The sequence below is a fragment of the Myotis daubentonii genome, chromosome 9, assembly GCF_963259705.1.
Source record: "Myotis daubentonii chromosome 9, mMyoDau2.1, whole genome shotgun sequence".
NCBI classification, from domain to species: Eukaryota; Metazoa; Chordata; class Mammalia; order Chiroptera; family Vespertilionidae; genus Myotis; species Myotis daubentonii.
This window is the reverse complement of record NC_081848.1, coordinates 84,721,724-84,738,508: the sequence shown is the minus strand read 5'-3', so window position 1 is coordinate 84,738,508 and position 16,785 is coordinate 84,721,724. Positions and strand designations below refer to the sequence as shown.

The 16,785-nt window shown below is 60.8% G+C and overlaps 2 protein-coding genes across 9 annotated transcripts in view; both read right to left on the bottom strand.

Moving 5' to 3' along the window:
* The window catches only part of SHANK2 (SH3 and multiple ankyrin repeat domains 2), a 178,489-nt gene that overhangs the window by 22,023 nt on the left and 139,681 nt on the right, over positions 1-16,785 (bottom strand). The gene's annotated exons all lie outside the window — the stretch shown is intronic.
* LOC132241819 (tumor necrosis factor receptor superfamily member 6-like) overlaps positions 15,191-16,785 on the bottom strand; it is a 215,580-nt gene continuing 213,985 nt past the window's right edge. Inside the window, exon 11 of the mRNA XM_059710759.1 lies at positions 15,191-15,232. The gene's annotated coding sequence lies outside the window, so the exon portion shown is untranslated. The remainder of the gene's footprint in view (positions 15,233-16,785) is intronic.

Here is a 16,785-nt window from a genome sequence, read left to right as displayed (position 1 = left end):
GCTCCAGCCCACGGGGCCGCCGCCAGGGCTGCTGCTTGTCTTGGCGAGGAAGTTGCTCCTGAAGCCGCCTCTGCTCCGGACGGGGTCCCAGGGCGGTCCCCAGGCCCGTGTCCCCATCACTGTCCCCCTCGGGATTCCTTCCGAGCCTTTGTGTTGCGTCTCTTGAACCCTTGACCTCGTGCATTGATTTTTCAAAAACCTCATTTGTGGGAGAGGGCATCCTCCAGCAGCGTCTCAATAAAGGAGTTTGGGAGCCCCCCCCCCGACATTGTCTGTTCGAATGGCTTTATCTGCAAACTTACATGGTCGTCTGGCTGGGTGTAAGGTTGAGGTTGGAGGGGCAGGTCAGAGAAGCTCACGGGACTAACCTGTGCAGGTAACACTGAAGTTCAGCCACACAGCAGGCTTTGCTAGGGTTAAAGCCGCGGTTCTCAACCTTCCTCACGCCGCGGCCCTTCCACACAGCTCCCCATGTGGTGGGGACCCCCAATGTCATTGTTACACATTGAACATCATTAAAGCACCGTGATTCATCACAAAAACAACATGTAATTATAGATGTGTTTTCCGATGGTCTTAGGCGACCCCCGTGAAAGGGTCGTTCGACGCCCAAAGGGGTCGCGACCCACAGGTTGAGAACCGCTGGGTTAAAGGGAAGGGGCTGCAGCTTCTGCGGTGCGGTTAACCCTCCCCTTGGACACTTTCCACTGCTGTTTAGAGCGAGTGGAAGGGGGGAGAGACAGAGAGAGACCTCGAGGTGAGCGAGACACATCCGTTGTTGCCGCCCCTATGGGTCCCGCCTGGGGCCGGGGATCGAGCCTGCAGCCACGGCACGTGCCCCTGACCCAATCAAACCGGACCCTTCAGTCTGCGGGCCGGCGCGCTACCCACTGAGCACACCGGCCAGGGCAGAAGCTTGTGGCTTTTAAATTTATTTTTAACTGAATTTATTGGGGTGACATCGGTTCATAAACTTATATAGGTTTCGGGTGTGCAGTTCCATGTACGTCCTCTGCATGTCGCACTGTGTGTTCACCCCAAGTCAAGCCTCCTCCCATCACCACTTACCCCTGGACCCTCGGCTGCCCCCCCCTCCCCCCACCTCAGCCTGGGTCCTTGAGCCTCCTGGCTCCTCTGCTCTTCCCGGGGGAAGCTCACGGCCCTTCCGCAGGCTGACAGCACAGCCGGACGAAATCAGTGAGGGCGGAGCTAACGGATAGTGAGGGGTCCAAACGCAGCACCTCTGGGCAGCCACTCCCTCGCGTGCCGGGGGCATCCGCCCAAAGGCCCGCGGGCAGGGACATGCGGGGGAGGGGCCTCACTTCTTTTCATTTGTGACGGAGGGATCTGGTTCCACACGTTTTGACACTTTTTAAAAATATATATATAGTTTTTTTCTTGATTTCAGAGGGGAAGGGAGAGGGAAGAGAGAGCTAGAAACATCAATGATGAGAGAGAGTCACTGATCAGCTGCCTCCTGCACGCCCCACACTGGGGATGGAGCCCACAACCCGGGCATGTGCCCCAACCGGGAATCGAACCCCGACCTCCTGGTTCACAGGTCGACGCTCAACCCCTGAGCCCCGCCGGCCGGGCTGCTGGCCTATCTTTAAGGCCCGTGTTCTCACTTTGCTGTCACTTCACGAAAAGGGCCCTGGGTTCTCACTGAGGATGTGAGCGCCCCTTGGCTCACTGGGCATGTGGATGGCATTTCTCGTACTGTCTCCCTGCACACGGGCCTCTGCCCTTCACGGATGCCGGGGCAGCCCTGAAAGCGGAGCTCCATGCCAGCTGTTTTGTGAACACGTTACAGACACACCCGAAAACTTAGGCTGAAGCGAGGGACCCCAACAGCTAGCACAAGACAAAGAACAAACCGGCGCCGGACACTGTCCACCTTGGGGGCCGCCACGAAGCTGCTGCCATCAACTCCGGGGGAGAGAACGGGGTGGGGGGGAGAGAACAGACACAGACCCTCACCCCCGAGCTCCCCGAGAGGCGCAAAGGGGGTTCAGTGCAGGACAGGCCGCCCTTTCCCAGTGAGCGGGGAAGCCGGACGCCCCCTGCAGGAAGGAGAAGGGTGCACAGACCTTCCAGGGACTCACCCCTCGGACAACGCCCTCATGACGTGGGGACCTACACGCTCCCGGAGACGGCGAAGAGAACACGCAGGGGACCCGGGGCTTGGCCGTGACTGCTCAGCTGCAACCCCAACCACAGACGGAGCATAAAAAGGGGCAAAAGCGACAGAACGAGGCCCAACGACTGAGGTGAAGGGAGGGACTCCTCTGCGCATCCCTCCCACCGCCGTCACCTGCTCATCAGCCACCACCGATCACCCAACCGCGAGCCCCTCCGGCCACACCGCCGCACCGTCACCGACAGGAAGTGGCGGCGAAGAGCTGGCAGCCTCCGGTGTTTGCAGCGACACACGTTCAGCTGCGACGTCGTTTCTCTGTTAACGCCGTGGGTGGGCCTTGCGGCTGCGCTCACATCATTCTGCTCTTGCTTCTTAGAGGGTGAACTCATACTGACCTAACTGTGCTTTAAATCAGGGGAAACGCGCACCCAGTTTTAACATCTGACCTACAAAGTCGGCCCGGCTCGCGCCCGGCAGGTGGCCTCCCCAGGCGGGAAAGCTGCCAGAGCTGCCCGCACGTTGGCCCCGAAACGCCACAGCTCCCAGGTCCCAGCCACGGCTGCCCTGGGCCCCCCTGCCTCCCCCCCCCGCCTGCGACCCCCCAGCCCGTGCACAGGGGCCAGGGCAGCACAGGTGCTGAGCAGGGGCGCCCTCCCGTGCCCCTCCCGCTGCCAGGCGCCTGAAGGTGCAGGGGCATGTCCTGTGCCCTCCGGGGGGCCGTGCGGCTGTGTGCATGCGTGAGGGGGTGTCACCGGGTCACACATGCAGCCCTGGGGCCATGGAGAACACGGGTCGCACGCCTGTGCTCAGGCCCCGGCTCCCGTTTTCCCAGTGAGCGGCCTCGGGGGGCGGGAGGGGGGGGCCTCTGAGCCCAGCAGCTCCTTCCGTGGCGCAGCTCGCGGACAATGTGACAAGGACGAGGGTGACCTCACTGGGGGCAGGGCTTCAGCACAGGCGCGCCCACAGCCCGGCCCCTGGCCCTGACACGTGGGTGGGCCCCCCGGGACGTGCCCAGCCCCGCCTGCGCCTGCACGGGGACGCGGTGACCAGGCTGGGGACGAGGGCAGCCACGCTCAGGTCAGGACAGGGGCGGCCGGAGCCGCGAGTCCTGACGGCTGCACCGTCGAGCACCGGACCTCGAAGAGGAAGGGACCCTGCCGCCTGCCAGACCCAGAGGGACAGACCCTGTGTGACCCGCTCAGAGGGGTCAGCTCCATGGAGACAGGAAGCAGATGGTGGGCGACGGGCGGGGAGGGCGGGGAGTGAGTGAGTGGGGTGTTTCAGGTTTGGGTCCAGACCACGGCCGTGAAGCGCACATGCAATACAGAGAGCCACGTGAACTCGGCGTGTCCCTATAGACGTGTTTACACTACGCTGTCGTCTGCAAGTGTGCGATGGCGTGACGTCCCAAACGCGCACACCTTCCGGCCGGTGGTGCAGCGGTGACAGCGCCAGCCCGCTCCCCGAAGGGTCCGGGTTCAGCTCCAGCTCAAGGGCACGCACCTGGGTTTACGTTGGATCCTGGGTCCTGGGTCAGGGCATGTGCAGGACGCAGAGAATCGATGTGTCTCTCTCACATCAATGTTTATCCCTCCCCCTTCGCCCCTCCCCCCTCCCTCCCCCTTCGCCCCTCCCCCCTCCCTCCCTCCCCCTTCGCCCCTCCCTCCCTCCCTCCCTCCCCCTTCGCCCCTCCCCCCTCCCTCCCTCTCTCTAAAAATCAATGGAACAATACCCGGGGGAGCACTGACAGAATGTACACCCTTCATTATTATTATTTTTTAACAAATTTTAAAAAATGTTTTTATTGATTTGAGAGAGGAAGGGGGAGGGGTAGAGAGAGAGAAACATCCATGATGAGAGAGAATCACTGACCAGCTGCCTCCTGCACGCCCCCCCACCCCAACTTGGGACCGAGACCACAACCCGGGCGTGTGCCCCGACCGGGACTCGAACTGGTGACCGCCTGGTCCCTAGGCCGACGCTCAACCCTGAGCCACTCTGGTCAGGCCGTCGTCGTACACATTTCACTGAGAGAACACGTCGCTGCTAGAGACGCTACCGTCCTCGGGGCTGGCGAGGAACACTCCCGTCAGAGCACAGCTCAGAGGCACGTGCACCTGCCCAGCAGCCTCCTCCTCCAGCTTCCAGCCTCCTCGTCGCTCCAGCACGGGGCGGGGGGAGGGGGGGTCAGGGGGGGGTGCCTGCCCACCAGACACCCGACCTTGCGAGACGCCATGAACAGCTGCGCTTTCGCTGTGCTCATGTCTCCATTGTCTGAGTTCGGGCAGGTGAGCGCGCTGCTCACACGGGGCCCGGGGAAAGGGGTGCGGGCCAGAATGGGGCCCCGTGACCCAGGTGGGCTCAGGGACGGTCGGGCCACACTCTGCAGACACCCACTCCCTCGGGGCCGTGAGGACGTGACACCCCCCCACCCCATGTCACCACTGTTGGCCAACGGAGCCTGGACCGCAGTGTCCCGGGGCCCTCGGCCCTGCCTGGAGCGACTGGCGGGAAGGGGTCGGGGGCTGTGAGTGGCGCCTCCTGCTGCTTCCTTTTTGGTGAAAGTTCAGCCTGTTGGACGCTGAGCAGGAGGCTGGGTCTAAAATAAGCCGGAGCTGCGTCAGCGTGTGGGTTGGCCCTGCGGCCGCTGCTGCCGGTGGGGCTGGGGGCGAGGTGCTGCCGTGGGCGGGGCTGCCCCCCCAACCCCAGGCCCCCGAGCCGTCCGGAGGGGCCCAGCTGCCACATCCTGGGGCCGAAGGGCTCCCACGTGCTGGGGTTGGAAAGTTCAGCTTTTCTTTCTTTTAAAGGACGTTTTATTGATTTTTAGAAAGAGAGAAAGCGAGGGAGGAAGAGAAAGTGATGTGAGAGTGAAACATCGATGGGCTGCCTCCTGCACGCCCGTCCCCGGGATCGAGCCCGAAACCCGGGCGTGTGCCCCGACCTGGAATCGGACCAGCACGACACCAACCCACCGAGCCCCAGCGGCCAGGGCGGGCTTTTCTAACGTGAATGCCAATCTGTCACTTCCTCCTGCCTCTTGCCAGGGATGTGGGTGCTCAGGCTGGACCTTCTGCAGCCACTTTGTGACGTGAGGTGACGGCGACGGGCGTCCCTGTGAGAGACAGGTGAGATGACACGCGGGAGGCGGCCGCGGGCAGACAGAGGCAGAGATGGGGTGACGCGGCCGCAGGCCCAGGGCCGCCTGGAGCCCGGGGCTGGAGGAGGCAGGAAGAACCTCCCCCAGGCTTGCAGCCTGCTGACGCCCCGATCCTAGCCCCGTGACCCCGAGTCTGGGCTCCCGGCCTCCAGGACCGGGAGGGACAAGTCCTGCTGTCCAGTGGCCCAGCTGGTGGTCATGGCTGTGGCCGCCGCAGGACACTGACCCGCCACTCGCCACCAGCAGGCCCCACGCCCAGCAGCCACTGTGAGGGCACCTGCCCATGGGACGCGGGTCAGTAACCCGCCGGTTGGATTTTTAAAAATATATATATTTTATTGATTTTTTCTACAGAGAGGAAGAGAGAGGGATAGAGAGTCAGAAACATCGATGAGAGAGAAACATCGATCAGCTGCCTCCCGCACACTCCCCACTAGGGATGTGCCCACCATCAAGGTACCTGCCCTTGACCGGAATCGAACCTGGGACCCTTCAGTCCGCAGGCCGACGCTCTATCCACTGAGCCAGACCGGTCAGGGCCCATCAGTTGGATTTTAAAAAATACATATTTATATTGATTTCAGAGAGGAAGGGGGGGGGGGAGAGAGAGAGAGAGAGAGAGAGAGAGAGAGAGAGAGAGAGAGAATCATGGATCGGCTGCCTCCTGCAGGCCCCACAGGGGACCGAGCCCGCAACCCGGGCCTGTGCCCTGACCGGGAACCAAACTGTGACCTCGACACTCAGCCACTGAGCCACGCCGGCCGGGCCCATGGGCTGGGTTGGTGTAGAGGGCGCCGAAGGGCTCCGGTCCAGCAAGGGCTGGTGTAAGGCGCTGACACTCCGGCCCTGCGCTCACTCAGCCATCTGGTCCTGGGCCAGTCGCCGCAGCCAGAGTGCATGGAGCAGGGAGTGGGGGAGTGGGGACCGGGCTGTCATCATCCTCTCCGCGGGGTTCAGGCCTGCAGGGGCTGGGTCCAGGGTCAGCCCTGCCCCCCGGGATCTGGCGGCTCCGCCTGGGGACACAGCCAGCAGGGTCCACAGGGGCCCAGGGACGTGTCCTCCAAACGCCCCCCAGTCCTTCCCAGGGACCCTGCAGCTGTGACTGAGCCTCCAGGGACCCAAGGCCATAGCCTCGGGCAGAGGGGGCGGTCTGTGTCCAGGCTCCGATGGGCGGGTCACAGGGGCAGCTGACCCGGGACCCGGGAGCCTCCCTGCCTGAGCTGAGGCTGGGAGGTGGCCCCCCGAACGCCCCACAGAACGAGCAGAGTCCCGCCTGTTGGTGTTGAGCCGCAAGGCGAGGAGGGAGCCGGGTGACGCGTCTGAAGCGGGAACAACAGGAGCGGTGATGGAGGGACCGTGGGAAGCCGCCCGCCAGCCCTGCTTGCAGCGACCCCGCCTCCACCTGTGTCCACGGGCTGTGACCTCACGCGGCTCTCACGGCCCATCACAGACACACAGGCAGGCAGGGGAGCACGCGGAGACGGGGCTGCGTGGGACAGGAAGCCGAGGGCCCAGCAGGCAGGCGCAGGGACAGAGGGCGGGGACAGGGGCCGGGCCGCACGGCGCCTGCCTTGTTTGGCTCTGGAGTCTGAGGCCGCCCCGCGGCCAGCGGCCAGGGAGTGAGCTTCCTGGGGCGGGAACAGCACAGAGTCAGGGCCTCAGACCACAGATGGGGAGGGCGGGCCGGTCCCTCCGGGGCTGAGGGAGACGGAGGCCTGGCCTGGCGGGGCCCTCGCCTTCCCCTGGCTCATGGGCACACCCTCCTCCGCCTCAGGTCCTCGTGGCTTCCCTCTCTGCCTCTGTTTCCCCTGCTCACAAGGACACAGCCATTGCCGTCGGGGCCCGGCCCACTCCGCAGTGACCGCACCTCGCCAGTGCGTCTGCGATGGCCCGTCCGTCCCCAGTGAGACCACATCCTGAGGCTCAGGGGCCTAGGGCTTGGACTTGTGGGTTTGGGGGACACAATTCACCCACAGCAATTCCTCTACGAGGGCCTTCGATGGGGGCAGCAGCTGACACCAGTCCAGACCTCTGGCCCCCAGGGCTGGGAGGGGTGCAGGGCTGGGGGGACGCAGGGCTGGGAGGTAACAGGGCCTGGCTGAGCGGACAGTGGGTGGGGGAGGGTGCAGCCGTCTGACCAGGGACTGGCTGGCTGTTCCCGGGAGGAGGGTGCACCAAAGCGGCTGGGGGTGTCGGCGCCGGCCCAGCCTCAGGGTCTGCTGGTTCAGGCCCAGCGGAGCCCCAGGAGGCACCATCCACCTGCAGGTCTCCCCACCAGGAGCGCGAGGCCCCCCCCGGAGTGATCGTGGGCCGAGGCGTGCTTTAGCGCCAAGCGTGGGGAGATTTATGGCTGGATTCGGCTCCCGCCTGTCCCCCATCATGACGGGCAATTTATCAAGAGCTTCCACTCAAAGGCAGCGGCTGAGAAATTAATCCCCAAAGCAAACGATTAACTCCCCGAGGGGAGGGGACGCCTCGTTGCCCAGGCGCCGGTCCCTTTGCATCCGGGAGGCGATTTTCCACCTGGGCTGGCGGGAGGGGGGAGGGGGGTGGGGGAGACTGGGCAGGCCGCGGGCACCGTGGACAGTGCGGGCTCCTCGCTGGTGCCATCATGCCTGTGGCTGGATGTGTGGCCAGAAAGTGGGCAGGGCTCAGTATGACAATGAGCGAGGGGCCAGCCAGCCCAGCGGGGCGATCTGGGCCCCCAACCTCCACCTGGACCCGGTTCCCATCATCTGAGCGCCCCGACCTCCACCTGGACCCGGTTCCCACCATCTGGGACCCCCAACCTCCACCTGGACCCGGTGCCACCATCTGGGCTGCCCGACCTCCACCTGGACCCGGTGCCACCATCTCGGCCCTCCGACCTCCACCTGGACTCGGTTCCCACCATCTGGGCCCTCGACCTCCACCTAGACCCGGCTCCCACCATCTGGGCCCAGTGCCCACCATCTGCGTGCGCGTCCTGGGCAGCTGCAGCCACAGACATTCACTGCCCCATCCTGGAGGCTGGCGGAGGCCTCTCTCCTGGGCATGTGGACGCGGCCCCTCCCCGGGTCCCTGGGGGTCAGCTACGAACAGCACCGTGGGAAACAGGACCGGGTGTGGAGGTTGAAGGAGGGAAGTAGAAAGTGAAATAACACATCGGAGCACATGGCCCCTGTGTCCTGTGGCCTCATCTCCTCTTAGAGGGACCCGTCCTGTGGGGTCAGCGCCTCCCTGGCGGCCTCCCTCTCACTCGTCCTCAGAGGTTCTGTCTGCAGACACGGCTGCGCTGAGGAGCGGGGGGCTGTGGCCTCAGCATGTGAACTTGGGGGAGGGGACACAGCCCTTGTTGTAACCACCTGTGACACGTGTAACAGCCGATGCGCCAACATGAACATGTTGGTCGCTGAGCCCACAGTGTCCACGGGTCCGCTCCTGTGTCCCACGGCCTCAGGGTTTGTTTGAACAGACGTGTGACGCCCCACACCCAGCCTCACAGTTGCACTCACAGCAGTTTCACGGCCCTGGGGTCCACAGGCCGTCGCTCTAGCCACTGAACCACTGGCTGGGATGGAGGAGTTCTACGTTTATGGGAAAATCGTGCAGAAAGCAGAGTCCGTGCCCTGCACCCCTTTCCTACACAGAGGGGCCCCCACCCCCTGCTCTGCTCCCGGCTTTCCTCACTCAGGACATTGCCCGGCAGCTGACGCACCTGCAGGTGCTCCAGGGGCCACATGACGCCTGCCCTCTGGGGCGGGGACGCACCTGCCGAGTCCCACACAGGCCCGGCTGGGTCAAAGGGCATTTGCATCTAAGGTGTTTTTTTTGAAAAATTTTAAAATTTGATCTTAGAGAGAGAGGAAGGGAGAGGGAGAGACAGAACGTCAAGGATGAGAGAGAATCGCGGATCGGCTGCAACCCAGGCAGGTGCCCTTGACCGGGAATCGAACCCTGACCTCCTGGTTCAGAGGGCGACGCTCAAGCCCCGAGCCGCGCCGGCCGGGCTCCCCGTCTGGCTTGGGAGACGTCCCTCCCGCTTCTCGCTCACCCTGTCTCTGAGGTGCTGGCTGTGGCGTGGCCTCCGTCCTACGGCGGGAGGCCTCCTCCCCGCGCCGGACACCGAAGGTTTTTGCCTTTACCGCTGGCCTGCGCCACCCAGCAGCCGTGTGCTCCGATGTATTATTTTACTTTCTACTTCCCTCCTTCAACCTCCACACGCGGTCCTGTTTCCACGGTGCTGTTCGCAGCTGACCCCCAGGGACCACGTCCGGACAGGGACCGGTCACCCGCCCCCGGCCCGCCAGGCGAGAGGCGGCTCCGCAGCCGGAGGCCGGGACGGACACCGAGGCCGTCCCCGCAGACGCATCACCCCGAGGCCAGCGATCACAAGTGACAGAGGCGCCGGGAGCTCTGGTCTCGGGAAGGGAAGGAATGAGGTGCGTTCCCGGGAGGCTGAGCCTCACCCCCCCCCCCCCCCCCGCTGGCACGCGCCCAGCGGCCAACCCAGCTCACACGGACGCTGTGGGTCAGAGCGGGCGGGTAGCAGGGAACCCGCAGAACCGCCTCTAACCGCCCGGCGGTGCCCTCTGTCCGCGGCTCCCCGGGGACCTTCCGCATATCCGTCTGAGTAATTGATTTGAGCAGGAAAACCTCAGGCCTTTCAAGTCCCACGTTAATCGCCCGGGAAGAGAGCTCCGCTCGCCACACGTCTGCCCGCCGCGACCACAGAGTCCCGACGGGCGCCATCGGCCCCTCAGGTAGCCAGGGGTCCCTTGGCCTGCGTCAGTGGCGAGGGCTTCTGGAGCCTTCTGAGTGGCTGCTGGGTGCACTACCTTTCCAAGGGTGCTGCCCCCCACGTCAAACGCACTTCTTATAGCCGACCCCACGTGGGCCACTCGGCAAGCTTCTTCTGAAAGGGCCAGTCGTCTCGGGGCCTGACCACGCTGCTGGCGGCCTCGGGCACAGACTCCCCAGCCCACGGCGGGAGCCCGGCTCAGGCTGCCACCTGCCCACCGCCCCCGGACCGGACCCACGCGGCAGCAGCAGCGGCGGCGGGGCGAGGGCGCCTCGCCCGAGGAGATGGAGGAGGAGGCGATCGCTGACGCCCCCGGGAACGAGAAGGAGGACGTGGACTTCCTGCCTGGGCTGGAACTGGTCGATCTACTGGACCCCCAGCAACCGGACTGGCCCCTGGAGCCCGGGCTCAGCTCGCCCTGGGGGGGGCTAGGACTGCACCCTCCATCTTGCCCTGGGTCCTCCATTTTTGGGGCGGCCGCCATGTGCTCAGGAGAGTGCCTTCTTCCCGGAAGCCCAGGCCCCTGCTGGCCACGCCCAGGATTTCTTTAAACTAACCAATGACAATCAAGGGACGTGCGCGCCATAGAGATGACCCAACTCGCGCCTGGCCAATCAGTGGGGCCCACAGTCCCCTCTCCTGCCCTCACTCCACCCCCCTTTAAAACCCCCTGTCCCATCAGGCCTCTCTCTCTCTTGGCCACTGGAGCTTACCGTTGCATCGGTGAGTGTGGCAGGGGAGCCAAACCCGGGTTTGAAATAGATGACTCTTTGCTTTTGCATCGAACTGACTGGCTCCCTGGGGGTCTTGGGAACTTTGAAATCTGGGCACAACATTTTGGGGGCTCTCCCGGGATTCCCAGGACCACTGAGGGACCCCCAGTCCGAAGAGTCTGACTGACCGCGGTAGGTGTGTGTCCTTGTGTGTTCTGTTCTGTTTGAGCTCGTTTCTGAATTGCCTGAGGGGTCTAGGCGGACGCGCCGTGAACAACCACAGGCGGGGGAGAGTTGGAAGACGTTCCGCTCCCCAGGAGGGATGGATATGCCCCTCACCCCAGGAGGGATGGATATGCCCCTCAGAGGGATGGATATGCCCCTCGCGGAAAGCAGGTCGCTCCTGCTAGCTAGTTTGGTATAAGGCCATTGTCTAGCTTTCGGGTTTGGCTTCCATGGAATTGGAAGCCTGTATTTTCGGGCCCTGTTTAGTGTTCTGTGTTTGTACTGGATGGATGTTATGGGATGGACTCAGACTGCACCTTTGGGTATTGTGATTGATCATTTCAAGGAGACTGGGGGAGGCTTTAGAGCTCCCTCAGGGGTTGGGAAGTTGTTAGGAATTGAATGGATTGTTTGAATGTCTGAGTGTGGAGGGAGGGGAACTGCCCTCCCCCCTCCTTTGTGTGGTAGTCCACGGCCGCCTGAGTGAGGGTCTGTGGAAACAGGTCACCCCCTCCCCAAGTAAATGCGTCTGGGATTTCTGTGCACGTGTGGGGAGAAAAGCTGGCTTAAAACTAATGTGCGCACCGTCCGATTTTGGATAGGGTTTTAAGCTAGCGTCTCCTTTCAAAAGTGCAGGATAAATCCCAAGACTAATCCATAATAAAAAACAGTTTTTCCAAAAAAAAAAAAAAAACTGGTCCTTTGTTAATTAAGAAAGCTTTTCTTAATGGAGGGAGGAGATAGTCGCCTCCTGCCTGCAGCAAAATCTTAAAAAATGTGGTCAATTTACATCTGAAAAGACCAGGGAGGCCAAAAACCTGTCTTGCAAGGCTCGAATGTGGTTCTCCAGAGCCACTTGAAAGTAAAAAGTAATTTGCCTCATGAAAAATCTAGAAAACAGAATTAAATCTGTTGGTTAAGTATTGAAAAATGAAATCTAGAAAACACTGCCTTCCTTAAACTAAGGACAATTAAAGGTTATGTCAAAGTCCTTCAGGTAAAAACTGTGGTTTCATACTGATCTTAAAGGGCTCCAGTTACCTTGCCAACTCAGTATTTGGGAGACCCAGGATATGCCTAAGTTTAACCTAGGTTCTAGATAATGTATTTACTTAAATATGTATCTTTGTTGTTTAAAATTGTTTAACTAGTGCTAATCACCTAAAAATTAAGGCTAAAAGTTCTAGCTACCTGGAAAGCATGGCCTTGGTGTGATAGGAGAAAAAAAGAAATGTTAAATGGATGATAGACCAGTGAGCTGGGACTGGTCACTAATGGTGGATTGTGAGAAGGGCTGGTTGTGGCCTAACTTCTCCTTCCTTGGTACCCCTGAAGCGTCAGAGGGTACTTCTGGCCTTGGTTTTCCAATGTGTTTAATCTGTCAATTTTGTTGTTTCGCCGAAATCCTCTTGAGTGACATTGAATGATTCTTTCCTTCCTCTTTAACTTTTGGGGGACTGTGTGAATGGATTAATAGCTTCTAGATGGTATTCACCATCTCTGAGACTTCCAAAGAAAAGTCAAAACTCAGACTGGCTACACAACTGAAACTGATTTGTTGGTATTTTGTGATATAAATGTGGACCGTTTCTATCTGGATGAGACATAGGTCAAAAGTCCTGTCCTAGGATGTGAGAAAGGAAGGCCTCCACATCTGTTCCTGTCTGCTCAAGATCCCAAGACTGTAAAGGTAGACGGTGTCGCGACCTGGATCCATCACACTCACATCCGGTCAGCGGATCCATCCATGACCCAGAAAAACTTCATCACCAAATGGAGCATCGATCGAGATCAACACAACCCGCTCAAGCTCAAGCTACGGCGTGCTCGACCTGCCTGATGCCGGTAACATGGCTCGCGATCACTCCTGTCACCAGGAGCCCCCACAATACTGTGTAATACACTTAGATAATGCCTGCATCTTCATGAACAAGGCTCCAAAGAGACAAGGACAATTTATGGGGTCACATGTTTTTCATTGTATTGATATGTTATATTAACCTTTGATTCTTTTGCAAGTTTTGAATGTATGTTGGCTATCCTGGAAGGGAGCTGTGTGGGGTGACCCCCAAAAATAAAGGGTGCCTAGCTGCCAAGAGGGCAGGTGTCCAACTGGGCAGGGAACGGTGCCCATCAGGTTTTGGTCTCTGTTGAGAGACAGCTAACAGTTGGCAGCCTGTAATACTGTCTTGCAGGCCTGAGTCACCATGCCCATGTCAGGGGTAGTAAAACTGGAAAAAGCCTGTTTAAAATAGAAGGTCTGAGGAATAGTTATGCATAGAAAAAAGATTTTATACCAACAGTTACTGTTTTGTTTTAAATCCATGAAAAGGAATTATCAAGGAAAGTCAGAAAATCTTAGAGTAGATCAGTATGTTTTTCTCCTTATGTAATTCCTCCGAAATCTGGCAATACTAAATAAGTACGTTTCTTTGCATAGATCCAATGAGACTGGTTCCTAATAATGGTTTTATTAACAAAAAACTTTGACTGGAGTATCATGTTTTAAAGAGCCCTGTCTGAGCTCTAAAGACTTGAAGCCACTAAAAATACCACGAAAAAAGCCTGGTATCCTGCTTGGGAGCCCTAAAGATGGCTGGCGCTGAAGCGTCAGGCCCATGCCCTACCATCACTGGCGGTTGGTAAGAGTAGAAGGGGAGCAGTAAAGATGCCTCTGCATCCCTGCGGAACCCCCACACACTCTGGGCCGCAACGAGTAGGAGGGCTACTGAGATGGGCCTTAAAGCCTGGAGCGTGGGCTCAGGTGGAGTTGCTACAGGTGAGGGATTCACCTAACTCAGCAGATACTGCAGGCAGGCCTGATGGCATCTGGATGGCTTGGCTTCCTGGCCCTACGGGGCACATTAAGGTTCAACCATGAAATTCCAGCAAAGATAGTCAGTTACCATTCTTGTTGTGTTTATGCAAACATCAGAACAGTAGATAAATTAATCTTGATTTGGCTTTTTAATAGGCATGGAGGAATTTTAAAAAAAAAAATCCTATTTCAATAGAAGTTATTGAATCTAAAATGGTTTCTTTCCCTTCCACCGGACCATTTGTTAAGCTTATAGGGATAGTTCAGTTGATAGTTCTGTATGCCCAGTACGGGCCTCTAGCACCGGTGGAATAGAAATGCAGTCCGTCTCATGATTGAGCCGGAAGTTCCAAGACAAAGGGGGGATTGAAAGGGCCAGTCGTCTCGGGGCCTGACCACGCTGCTGGCGGCCTCGGGCACAGACTCCCCAGCCCACGGCGGGAGCCCGGCTCAGGCTGCCACCTGCCCACCGCCCCCGGACCGGACCCACGCGGCAGCAGCAGCGGCGGCGGGGCGAGGGCGCCTCGCCCGAGGAGATGGAGGAAAAGGCGATCGCTGACGCCCCCGGGAACAAGAAGGAGGACGTGGACTTCCTGCCTGGGCTGGAACTGGTCGATCTACTGGACCCCCAGCAACCGGACTGGCCCCTGGAGCCCGGGCTCAGCTCGCCCTGGGGGGGGCTAGGACTGCACCCTCCATCTTGCCCTGGGTCCTCCATTTTTGGGGCGGCCGCCATGTGCTCAGGAGAGTGCCTTCTTCCCGGAAGCCCAGGCCCCTGCTGGCCACGCCCAGGATTTCTTTAAACTAACCAATAACAATCAAGGGACGTGCGCGCCATAGAGATGACCCAACTCGCGCCTGGCCAATCAGTGGGGCCCACAGTCCCCTCTCCTGCCCTCACTCCACCCCCCTTTAAAACCCCCTGTCCCATCAGGCCTCTCTCTCTCTTGGCCACTGGAGCTTACCGTTGCATCGGTGAGTGTGGCAGGGGAGCCAAACCCGGGTTTGAAATAGATGACTCTTTGCTTTTGCATCAAACTGACTGGCTCCCTGGGGGTCTTGGGAACTTTGAAATCTGGGCACAACACTTCTATTGGGTGTTTATGGGCGGAATTGTGGCCCCAAAATTCACATGTGAAAGTCCTGACGCCCAGACCTCAGACTGTGACGGGCGTAGAGACGGGGCCTTTAAGCGGTGGCCCAGCCCTGGTGGGTGTGGCTCAGTGGATAGGGCGTTGGCCTGCGGACTGAAGGGTCCCCGGTTCGATTCCTGGTCAGGACACATGCCTGGGTTGCAGGCTCAATCCCCAGTGGCGCGGGGGGGGGGGGGGGGGGCAGTGCAGGAGGCAGCCGATCCATGATTCTTTCTCATGATTGATGTTTCTCTCCCTCTCCCTTCCTCTCTGACGTCAATAAAAATATCTTAAAAAGATAAAGAGGTGGTTGGTTAAGAGTGAGACGGCACGGCAGGCCCTCCTGCAATCCGACTGGTGTCCTCACAGGAGAGCCTGGGACACTCGGAGAGGTGCCAGGGGTGCACACGCCCAGAATGGCGGCCACGTGAGGACGGCAGCCATCAGCCAGCCACGGAGGGCGGCCTGGGGGACAGTGGCCCTTCCCGCCTCAGGACCACGGGGAGGGACTTCTGCTGTGTGCCTAAGCCGCCGGCTTGTGGCAGCTGCTGGTGCCGCCCGAGCAGACCAGGTGTGGGCCCTGCAGACCAGGTGCGGGGGCCTGCAGACCAGGTGCGGGGGCCTGCGGACCAGGTGCGGGCCCTGCGGACCAGGTGCGGGGCCTGCGGACCAGGTGCGGGGGCCTGCAGACCAGGTGCGGGGGCCTGCGGACCAGGTGCGGGCCCTGCGGACCAGGTGCGGGGCCTGCGGACCAGGTGCGGGGGGCCTGCGGACCAGGTGTGGCCCTGTAGACCAGGTGCGGGCCCTGCAGACCAGGTGTGGGCCCTGGCCAGCTGTGGGGCGGCGAATTTCCCAGCCCAAGCAATGTAGATTGGAGGGCAGAGCTGCTCACACCAGAACATGCGGGAGACAGGCCAGAGGGACCGGGAGACGGGGTGGCAGCTGAGCTGCAGGCGGGGCCCACCGGATAGGCCGGAGGACCGCGCCATCCTGGCTAGAATGGGGTCTGTGACGCGGCAAGAGGAGCCTGTCTACAGGGGGAGCCTGGGAACCGGCCTCCTGGGCACTGCAGCTGCCGCCCTGACACGGAGGCGTGCGTCCCGGGGCCTGGGGGATCCCCACTTCCTCTTCGAACCCCCCTGGCCGGGCTGCAGGGGCCGGGCTGCAGGAACTGGGCTGGACTGCGGCCACGGGGCGGCTCTCTCAGCTCCTCACAGGGGGCGCTCTGTTCAGTAACTTAGAAAACATTGGAAACGAGTCTGAGTCCGAGGAGGCAGGTGCCGGGTTCCGGGGGCGGATGGAATCCAGGGCTCCGGGGAGAACCTCCTGTGGGGAGAGTGCATTCGGCTCCCCAACAGCCATTGTTCCCCGGAGGCCGAGGCCTCCTCCTGTGGCAGCACCTGCTGCTGGCCTGCCCCCTCCTCCCCCTCTTCCTCCTCTGGGGACAGGGGTGGGGGGGGAGGGGTTCCTTCTCTTCGGGAAGAGCAGGTACTGGGCAGAGGGCGCCGGCCATGGGGTGGAGCCTGGTCCTGGGGGCCGTTAAGAAGGCAGCGCACAGCACCCTGTGTGGTGGCCTCCCCTCCCCGCTTTCCTCCTTCCTGCCTCTCCCGGGGAAGCCCCTCCTTCCTGCCTCTCTGGGGGCCTGAGCCCTGGCACCAGCTGGTCACCAGCTGCCTGGGAAGCCGGGCTGTGCACTGAGAGTGTAGCTGATGACCAGTGGCTGAGCTGTGGCAGTGCCGGCTCCCGTCCCCCAGGAAGCGCGAAGCCCCCAGCTTGGGGCTCACGCACGGGCTCCATCCCCTCCCCTGAATCTGGAGGG